Genomic DNA, 11762 nt, shown 5'->3' with positions numbered 1-11762 from the left:
GCTTAACCTCGTGAGTATTGAGACAGATGAAACTCCTCTAATGGCCTATAATAGAAGCAAGGTATTTGATTTAAATTTCTAGATTAAAAATAGATCCATCTAAATCCTGCTCATTCTGGAAGTTTCAGATCTAACACAAGAAAAAAGTTTCTCTGACTTTTTGCAAGTGAACTCTATAAGTGCAAGAAGAGATGTGTAATTTTTTTTTTGGCCCCCAGAGGGGGTGCAAGTTCCTGGAAGTACTGCAATACCGGGTTGATGCGTGGAGTGGATGGAGCAAGCTCCTATTCCATCTCCCAGCTCCAAAAATCCATTTAGTATATTGTCCTCGGAGAGAGGATATATCAGTTATTAAACTGATAAGAACAGATACTACATTTGATCTTAGCCAAAAGGCCAAGAAGCAATTGTGTAATTTTTCAAAAGCAAGTTTACATCTAGAATTATCAGATTAAATAAATCCAAATATATTATTTTTAAATTATATATATTACCATTTTACTAACTGAAACATTAAAGTTTTATATGTATTTAATATTATGATAATACTTTTATACACACCATTATGTTTAAAATAAAAACAAGCTCTCCTTTAACAGTCAAATTTTATATCATCCATTATTTTTTTTAAATTGTAGCATTTGTCTTGGGGGCAGGTGGGGGTTGGTTTTGTAGCCCTGGTATCACAAAAAAAAAAAACTAAAAAAGAGGACACAATGCCAGGACAAACCATGTTCTTATAGGCAAGTCTCAGCACTACAAGAATTCATCTACCAAAAATGAAAGTACAGTGGTCCCTCACCTATCATGGGGGTTAGATTCCAGAACCCCCCATGATAGGTGAAAATTTGTGAAGTAGCAACCTTATATTTATTATATATATTTTAAGGCTTTATAAACCCTCCCCACACTCTTATAAACCTTTCCCACATTGTTATTAACCTTTCCCATACATGTATAAACACTTCCTGTGCTCTTAAACAGTTTCTACACTCTTAAGCCTATGTAATTTTAACAACATATAAAATTTTACATGAGTACTCACCAGTGAATGTACTACAACTTGAATGATGAATATGATGATGATTTAATATTCTTTTAATTTTTTTGTTTTTTATTTTTTATTCATTTTATAGAGAAGAGAGAGTATGAGAGAGAGAGAGAAAGAGAAAGAGAAAGGGGGGGAGGAGCAGAAAGCATCAATTCTCATATGTGCCTTGACCAGACAAGTGCAGGTTTTTGAGCCAGCGACTTCAGCATTCCTGGTCGATGCTTTATCCACTGCACCACCACAAGTTAGGCTCTTTTAATATGTTTTAATTAATATATTTTATATTTGTATACAGTTTTCAATTTTTTAGGCTAGAAAATGCTTATTTTACCACAAAATAATAAATATATAATAATACTTATTTAGCGCAAAATCCTGCAATATAGCAAAAAATTAGCAATACAGAATTAGATATATGCATTTAAAAATCCACAGTACAGTGAGACCACAAAAAGTGAACCATGACATGGCTAGAGACGAATGTAGATATCTCCCAAACTAAGATCAACCCAAGGGAGAGCTTCCATCAAACTCCAGGACACAAGTCAACTGGTTTACTGAAGTGATGCTGTGCTTGAGGTTAGCAGCAGGGGCCATTTTTCAGTTTGGTTCTCGTCAGGTTAGTAAATCCCTCTCCAACTCACTAAGCTTTCTAAGCATATAGATGGTTTTGTGTGTATGTGTGTGTGTGTGTGTATACATACATTCATATTGTATGTATATAGTGTGTGCACATATGTATATGTGTATGCACACATTGATTATTATATTCCTATGTAATAATTATGCATATACAATAAGCAACAATATGTATTTAACTATCAGATAACATATTATATTATATTATATGTATTATATAACAGAATAAAGTAAATATTAAAAGGTTAAAGAAGGCAGGGAGAAACACTTTGAGAGACAGCCACCCTAACCCCTGGGCTGAGTCACTCCCCAATTCTAAAGTGAATATTTTTTTCTGGAACCAGCAATACCATCAAAGGGAAGCAGGTCACAAGCCAAACAGAAGCTCTGCTGCTGCAGTCAGAGCAAAGAATTGTTTAGAAGCAGGGAGCCATCAGGGATACAGTGTTGAGTGCTAAGGTCTGAACTACATCGCCATCCCACACTGCTGAGTGCTCGCTGGAGGGCGGGCAGCAGCAGAATGCGGGAGAGCAGTCCTGCATACAGTCCTGCCCGCAGGGGCAAGGCAAAAGCCTGGAAACAAGCTGAAAATTGCAACTGGGTGCAGGGGTACAGCCATGACCACAAGGCCAAGGCTTGCAGCCCCAGCACATAAGTGCAGTCCCGCCCAAGGTGGTGGGGTGAAGGCCAGGGATGGCCAGAGCTTGCAGCCCAAATGTGTAAATTCAGTCCCAGCCTCTGGGTCAGTGCAGAGGCCAGTCAGCCAAGGCTTGCAACCCGAGCATGCAAACACAGTCCTGCCCATAGAGGCAATACAGAAGTCACAGTGACCGCTGCAGTGGGCTGGCACCAGCAATGCTGATGCCCAAACACCTGAGGCAGCAGCAGAGGAGGTGGCAGGCCTGCAGACAGACAACACCTAGGGAACACAGAGGCCACACCCATCAAACTTCTGTGGCCACACCCTTCTTATACACACACAAAATGGAAAAGCAGAGAAATGCGACACAAATGAATCAACAAGACAAATCCCCAGAAAAAAGATTTGAATAAGATGGAAATAACCAAATTACCAGATGCAGAGTTTAAAATAATGATTGTCAGGATGCTCAAAGGTCTTAGAAAAACAATGGATGGACATAAAAAGCACCTAAATAAAGAGATAGCAAGTATTAAAAAGGGCATTAAAAAAATAAAAAAGAATCAGAAATGACAAATATAATATAAGAAATGAAGACCACAATGGAAGAAATTAAAAGCAGGATGGATGAAGCTCAGGATCAAATCAGTGAGATAGAAGACAAAATAAATGAAAGCATGGAAGGAGAGCTGCAAAAAGAGGCTCAATAAATCTGAGGAAACTAAGAGAGCTCTGTGACAACATGAAGAGAAATAACATCTGCATCATAGGTGTTCCTGAAGGAGAAGAGAAAAAACAAGGGATAGAGAATCTGATTGAAAAAATCACAGAGGCCTGACCTGTGGTGGCGCAGTGGATAAAGCGTCGACCTGGAAATGCTGAGGTCGCCGGTTCGAAACCCTAGGCTTGCCTGGTCAAGGCACATATGGGAGTTGATGCTTCTAGCTCCTCCCCCCTTCTCTCTCTCTGTCTCTCCTCTCTCTCTCTCTCTCTCTCTCTCTCTCTCTCTGTCTCTCCCTCTCCTCTCTAAAATGAATAAATTTAAAAAAAAAGAAAAAATCACAGATAAGGCCCTGGCCGGTTGGCTCAGTGGTAGAGCGTTGGCCTGGCGTGTGGAAATCTCGGGTTTGATTCCTGGCCAGGGCACACAGGAGAAGCGCCCATCTGCTTCTCCACCCCTCCCCCTCTCCTTCCTCTCTGTCTCTCTCTTCCCCTCCTGCAGCAAGGCTCCATTGGAGCAAAGATGGCCCGGGCACTGGGGATGGCTCCTTGGTCTCTGCCCCAGGTGCTAGAGTGGCTCTGGTCACAACAGAGTGACGCCCCAGAGGGGCAGAGCATTGCCCCCTGGTGGGCGTGCCGGGTGGATCCCAGTCGGGCACGTGCAGGAGTCTGCTGACTGTCTCTCCCCATTTCCAGCTTCAGAAAAATACAAAAAAAAAATCACAGATAAAATCTTTCCTAAATTGATGAAAGAAAAGTCACACAAGTTCAAGAAGCACAGAGTTCCATTAAGGATGAATCCAAAAAGGCCAACAAGACACATCATAATTAAAATACAAAAATTAAGAGATAAATAAAGAATACTAAAAGCTGTAAGAGAAAAGCAGTCTGTTATGTATGGAGAAGCCCCCATAAGGATTACATCTGACTTCTCAACAGAAACATTAGAGGCCAGAAAGAAATGGCAAGAAATATTCAGAGTAATGCAAAACAAGAGCCTACAACTAAGACTTCTCTATCCAGCAAAGCTATCATTTAAAATTGAAGGAGAAATTAAAAGCTTCCCAGACAAAAAAAAAAATTCAAGGAATTCATTACAACCAAACCAATGCTGCAAGAAATGTTAAGGGGCCTGCTGTAAACAGAACAAAGGAGGGAGTAGGAAATATAGTAAAAGAGTAATGTAGATTTAAAGAACAAAATGGCAATAAGCAACTACATATCAATAATAACCTTAAATGTAAATGGATTAAATGATCCAATCAAAAGACATAGGGTAGCTGCATGGGTAAGAGAACAAGACCCATACATATGCTGTCTACAAGAGACACACCTCAAAACAAAAGATACAAATAAACTGAAAATAAAGGGATGGAAAAAAATATTTCATGCAAATGGAAATGAAAAAAAGCTGGGATAGCAATACTTATATCAGACAAAATAGACTTTAAAACAAAGGTTATAGTAAGAGATAAAGAAGGTCACTACATAATGATAAAGGGAGCAAGCCAACAGGAAGATATAACCATTATAAATATCAATGCACATAATATAGGAGCACCTAAATATATAAAGCAGATTTTGATGGGCATAAAGGGTGAGATCAACAGCAATACTATAATAGTAGGAAATTTTAAAACCCCTCTAACACACTGGATAGATCCTCAAAAAAAATTTAACAAAGAAACAACAGACTTAAAGGACACACTAGATCAACTGGATTTAACTGATATCTTCAGAACCTTTCAACCTAAAGCAGCAGAATATACATTCTTTTCAAGTGCTCATGGTACATTCTCTAGGATAGACCACATGCTAGGACACAAAACGAGTCTCAACAAATTGAAGAAAATTGCAATCATATCAAGCATCTTCTCAGATCACAATGGCATGAAACTAGAAATCAACTACAATAGAAAAACTGAAAAACACTCAAACACTTGGAAACTAAATAGCATATTATTAAATACAAATGGGTTAACAATGAGATCAAGAAAGAAATGAAAAATTTCCTTGAAACAAATGAAAATGAGCATACAACTACTCAAAAATTATGGAACACAGGGAAGCAGAACTTCCCTGAGAGGGAAGTTCATAGCATTGCAAGCATACCTTAAGAAGTTAAAAAAAAAAAAAAGCTCAAATAAACAATTTAATCCTGCATCTAAAAGAACTAGAAGAATAGCAAGTAAAGCCCAGAGGAAGTAGAAGGAAGGAAATAATAAAGATCAGAGTGGAAATAAATGACATAGAGGCTAAAATAACAATACAGAACATCAATGAAACTAAGAGCTGATAATTTGAAAAGGTAATCAAGATAGATGAACCTTTAACCAGACTCATCAACGAAAAAAGAGGACTCAAATAAATAAAATTAGAAATGAGAGAGAAGTAACAACTGACAGCAGAAACATAAAGGATTGTAAGAAAATACTATGAGTATGCCATAAAATTAGACAACCTAGGTGAAATGGACAAATTTCTCAAAACATATAATCTTTCAAAAATCAATATAGAGGAATCAGAAAACCTAAACAGATCAATTTTATCAATGAGATTGAAACAGTTATCAAAAAACTCCCAACAAACAAAAGTCCTGGGCTAGATGGCTTCACAGGCAAATTTTAACAATTATTCAAAGAAGAGCTAACTCCTATTCTTCTCAAGCTATTTCAAAAAATTCGAGAGGAGGAAACACTTCCAAACTACTTTTATGAGGCGATCATAATTCTGATTCCAAAACCAGGCAAAAACATTACAAAGAAAGAAAACTATAGACCAATATCCCTGATGAACTTAGATGCTGAAATTCTCAACAAAATATTAGCATTCTGGATCCAGCGATACACACAAAAAAAATCATACATCACAATCCAGTGGGATTTATTCTAGGGAGACAAGGATGGTACAATATCTGCAAATCAACCAATGTGATTCAACACATAAACAAAAGAAAGGATAAAAATCACATGATAATATCAATAGATGAAGAAAAAAAGCATTTATTAAAATTCAGCACCCATTTATGATCAAAACTCTCAGCAAAGTGAGAATACAGGGATGATACCTCAACATGACAAAAGCCATCAATGACAAACCCAAATCCAACATCATAATAAATGGGAAAAAATTTTAAAAATCTCCCTAAGATCAGGAACAAGGTAGGGGTGCCCCCTTTCCCCACTCTTATTCAACATAGTTCTGGAAGTCCTAGCCACAGCAATCAGACAAAAAGAAGAGATAAAAGGCATCCAAATTGGAAAAGAAGAAGTAAAACTATCATTATTTGCTGATGATATGATACTGTACGTAGAAAACCCTAACATCTCAGTCAAAAAAACTATTGGACCTGATAAATGAATTCAGCGAAGTGGCAGGATATAAAATCAATATTCAGAAATCAGTGACATTTTTATACACTAAGAATGAACTGTCTGAAAGAGAAATTAAAAAACAATCCCCTTCACTATTGCAACAGAAAAAATTAAGTACCTAGGAGTAAATTTAACCAAAGAGGTTAAAGACTTGTACTTGGAAAATTATAAAACATTAATAAAGGAAATTAAGGAAGATAAAAACAAGTGGAAGCAGATTCCATGTTCATGGATAGGAAGAATAAACACCATCAAAATGTCTATATTACCCAAAGCAATCTATAAATTCAATGCAGTTTCTATTAAAATACCAATGACATACTTCAAAGATATAGAAAAAATATTCCAAAAATTTATATGGAACCAAAAAAGAACACAAATAGCCTCAGCAATCCTGAAAAGGAACAATAAAGTGGGGGGTATCACACTTTCTGATATCAAGTTATACTACAAGGCCATCATACTCAAAACAGCTTGGTACTGGCATAAGAACAGGCTTACAGATCAATGGAACAGAACAGATAACCCAGAAATAAACCCACACCTATATGGAAAATTGATATTAGACAAAGGAGGTAAGAGCATACAATGGAGTAAAGACAGTCTAACAAATGGTGTTGGGAAAATTGGACAGGTACTTGCAAAAAATGAAACTGGGTCACCAACTTACACCATTCACAAAAATAAACTCAAAATGGATAAAAGACTTAAATGTAAGTCATAAAACTATACTTGGAAAAAAACATAGGCAATAAACTTTCCGATATCTCTCGTAGCAATATTTTTGCTGATTTATCTCCACGGGCAAGTGAAATAAAGGACAGGAGAAACAAATGGGACTATATGAAACTAAAAAGCTTTTGCACACCAAATGGCACCATTAACAAAATAAAAAGAAAACCCACACAATGGGAGAATATATTCACCAATACGTCTGATAAGGGGTTAATAAGCAAAATCTATAAAGAACTTGTAAAACTCAACACCAGGAAGGTAAACAATCCAATCAAAAAATGGGCAAAAGAAATGAATAGACACTTCTCCAAAGAGGACATACAGATGGCTAATAGGCATATGAAAAAATGGTCAACATCACTAATTATTAGAGTAATGTAAATTAAAACCACAATGAGATATCACCTCATCCCTGTAAGAATGGCACTTATTAACAAAACAACACATAATAAGTGCTGGAGAGTGTGCGGAGAAAAGAGAACCCTCCTGCACTGCTGGTAGGAATGCAGACTGGTGCAGCCACTGTGAAAAACCATTTGGAGATTCCTCAAAAAATTAAAAATGGAACTGCCCTTTGACCCAGCTATCCTACTTTTAGGAATATATTCTATGAATACAAAATCACTGATTCAAAAGAAGAAATGCACCCCCATGTTTATTGCAACATTGTTTACAATAGCCAAGATCTGACAACAGTTTAAGTGTCCATCAGTGGACGAGTGGATTAAAAAGCAGTGGTACATATACACAATAGAATACTACGCGGCCGAGAGGAAGAAGGAAATCTTACCTTTCACGACAACGTGGATGGACCTGGAAACTATCATGCTAAGTGAAATACGCCAGGCAGAGAAAGAAAAATATCATATGACCTCACTCATTTGAGGAATCCAATGAACAATGTGAACTGAGCAATGGAACAGAGGCAGAGGCAGGATCAAAGGGACCAGAGGGAAAGTAGTCAGAGGGAAAGTAGAAGAGAACATAGGATCAGAGACGGGAAAGAGATTAGTGAAATTATATATACATAACACAGCATTATAGAAAACAGGACAGCAAATTCTGGAGGGAAGGGGGGAAGACATTGGGGGGAGGGGCATAGAGCTGGGGCCGGGGGGAATAAGGGGGTGAGCAGAGATATATTTGGTGGGACACTTGAATCTATGTAAAGACAAATTAAAATCAAATAAAAAAAGAAAAAGGAAAGCAATAGATAATTTCTGCAACAATGTCAAAAATATATATTTATAGGTCTATGTAGTGAAATAAAATGAACCAGAGTCAAAAGAACAGTTTTTTTTTTAATGGTTAAAGAAAATAGCAACAAATGGAAAAATCTAAGACTCTTCTTCTGCTAGAGTAGACCATTCTGTGAGCTCATTTTGCAGACCACACTTTTTAGCCAATTAAAGACTGAAATCTATGAAACAGCATGTACACAACTTTGAATTTATATTTCTGCTTATATGGTTAATGGACAGTTTATCATTCCTTGACTTCTTCAAATTTTTATCCAACTCCATGTTTCCTCAGGTGAATGACACCACTCCTGTTTTGGTGTCATTCTTTATTTTTTTTATTCCCTGGAAGTAAAAATGCCAGGATCTAGTCAGCATCTTTGATTTGTTCTATACTATCTACTTAAGGGATTGTATACACAAAAACTCTGTCTTCCAATGACATACAACTGGCATCCAAAAAACCACATCAAATATAAGTGTTCAAAGTTACCTAGAGTTCACATTATCAGAAAGAAGAATGCTGCAGAGAGAGGTGGGGTGGGGGGTGATGTATCAAAGATCTGTAGTCTTCACCTGAGTACAAGAGTAAGCTCACCCAAGAAGATTAGAGGAAACAATCTCCAGTACTCACACAGGGTTGGAAATAGTTCATGTTCCCACAAGCCAGAGTGAAAGCCCTATGGTACAGTAGATATTTTTTGGAAATGTTTTTACTCAGGAGTGGTTACAAATTAAGCCTAAACTAAAAGGTGCTTCAGTCCTAAATAACAAAGTCTAAGAGCAAAATCTGAAAGGACTGCACTGTTTACAACAATTTAACTATGTCCCAGACAAAAAGCTCAAGAATCTATAAAAGAACAGAAGTTTTCAGTACCCAAAATAAAATTCAACATATATGACGTTCAGTCAAAAATTAGATACAAGAAAAAACAATCAGAACAAATCAGTAAAGGTACAGATGATAAAATTAACATAAAGATATTGAGCAATTATTATAAATGTATTCTATATGTTCAAAAGGCTATAAACAAGATTGAACATGTTAAATAGAGGCATCAGAAAATATAAAAATACCCAAATCAAACTTTCAGGGGTGAAAATTACAATATTTGAAATACAAAACACAATAAGGGGAAATAACAAACACAACAGTGATTCAGAGTATCCTAAGCAAAACCGTATGAAATAATATTCAAGAAGTTTGGGTTATTTCTATAGTTTAATAAAACGGAGTGAAGCATCTCTTTCTGGTTTTATTAATCTCTTTTCTAATTTTGGCCATTTTCAAGCTATCAATGATCGGAGCTCTCTTTGATAAAATGGATGTCTGGGTCAGTCAAGGGTCCATATACAGAGACATTGTTTGGGTAACTTAACTGATAATTACTTAGGCTCTAGAAAATTCAGAACTAGGATGCAAGAATGGTGGAAATTGTAATTACGTTTGAATTAGTGCAAACATATTTTCTGTATTCTCTTGTGTTATTTATGTAATGGTAAACTTCAAGCCTAAAAATAGTATGCAGATATTCTCATGAGTGCTGTGTTCAATTTAAGTAAACAGTGTTGATATAAGATAGTTAAAGGATAGTTATTTCCTACCTATGAATAAAGTTAACAGTGCATAGTGTTTATTACATGGTAATTAAGTTCATATACTATTAGGCTTTTTTTTAAGTTTATTGATTGATTGATTTTAGAAAGAAAGCCATTGATTTGTTGGTTCACTTATTTGTGCATTCATTGGTTGTTTCTTATATGTTCTCTGACCAGGATTGAACTCACAACTTTGGTGTATCGGGATGATGCTTTAACCAACTAAGTTCCAGCCAAGGCCATCTATTAAAATTCTTTCTGGGATGAAATCATTCTCCGTGGAGGGTAGAAGTATTACTTGAAAATCAAGGTCATTCCCACACCAATATAGGGACAAATGAGATCTTGCAGTCTGTAAATATTTATTTAGTCTATTATATTCTATTCAATTTATTAATTAACAATGACAGATAAACAACTAGTTTCCAGAATGCACTGTGAAAAAAATACCCAGAAAATTTCAACAGTACACAACAATAAAATATAGGTCTCATACATCTGCAGAGCAGCTGAGACGACTTTGCTGACCCCAGCTAAATTGTTCATCCATCTGTAGGTCATCCAGGAATCCACTGATCCAAGCTGGGCTTGCCTGTGAGGTTCTGCTTCAAGCTGCATGTTGACAAGGCAACTCAGCTCCACTTTTCCCACCTCCTTCTTAGAGGTGGGTTAACCAGGGCACATTCTTCTCCTGGTGCAGTAGAGTCAGAAGACAAGTCCTTCTGCATAAGAAATTTCAAGCCTCTGCTTGCACCACATCTGCTAATAACCCATAGACCAAAGTGGTGCAGATAGCCAACCCCATAGTCAGCCTGTGGGTAAGTAGATTCTGGAAGAGCGAGCATACCACTTCCTTCCTTGCTGCCCAATTACCCACCTCTGCATCTAGAGGACTGAAACTCTTAGGAGCTGACGAAAGATCCACTGAAACCATCACCCTATGTGTGCCTATGAGGCAAGCTATGACACGTGCCTATAACATGAGCCTGGAGAGCCTGGAGATGCTTTTTCAGAGCCTGTAAGGTTTTCTTGTTCATTCCTTAGAATTTAAGAAACTCCTTTTAATTAATACTAAGGAAATAGAAGGGTTACAAAATAAAATTTTAAAGAATAGAAGAATATGATTGTATAAGTAGGCCTTCATGAAAAAGGTGTGTATGAAAGTTTCTTTAAAAAACTGACTGGGGTAATATTCAATTATGATTATCTGTGTAAGGAAAAAAAAGCAGAAAGATAAAATGAGATTTAATATCACATTTAGGATATGCTAGAAGAAGAAATAGTGGGTTTGCTTTTTTTATTTAAGTACTTAGAGTCCTGAACTGTCATGAGTTGGAGTGCAAGAAAGAGCTCACAATTCCAGCAAGCAACTCCCAAATCTCAGTGGTTTATAGCAGAGTAAAAAAATCATCCTTGTTCATGTTATATATATAAACACCATGGGCCAGCTGTGGCTGTGCTGTGAGTCAGACTCACATCGACTCTATATATCTTCTCCATCATAGGTCTAGGTTGAAGGAAAAACTCTGACTGGAATCATGCTTATTCTTGTAGAAGAGGCGAAAAGCAAGAGACACTGAACGAAGCTACACAAACACGTGGTAAAGTTTCTGATTATTGTGGCACATGTCAGGGTCCCACAAATTTCATTGGCCAAAAAAAGTCACAGAAAAAATTAACATTCCTAAAGTGAGGAAACTCCCCTCCAGTGGGAGGGGAACAAGATAGTAAAGATCTGTGAACAATAATAATCTATCACAACTACA

At 36.7% G+C, this 11762-nt stretch overlaps 1 non-coding gene across 1 annotated transcript; it reads right to left on the bottom strand.

Annotated features, from left to right (window-relative positions):
* Positions 1-218: 218 nt before the first annotated feature.
* Positions 219-408, bottom strand: LOC136321433 (U2 spliceosomal RNA). Its single transcript, XR_010728679.1, has one exon. It is a non-coding gene; the product is annotated as a U2 spliceosomal RNA (small nuclear RNA).
* Between the last annotated feature and the right edge of the window lie 11354 nt (positions 409-11762).

The sequence above is a fragment of the Saccopteryx bilineata genome, chromosome 1 (assembly GCF_036850765.1).
Source record: "Saccopteryx bilineata isolate mSacBil1 chromosome 1, mSacBil1_pri_phased_curated, whole genome shotgun sequence".
Lineage (NCBI taxonomy): Eukaryota > Metazoa > Chordata > Mammalia > Chiroptera > Emballonuridae > Saccopteryx > Saccopteryx bilineata.
The sequence above is the reverse complement of the archived record's forward strand: the minus strand, read 5'-3'. Positions and strand labels throughout refer to the sequence as shown.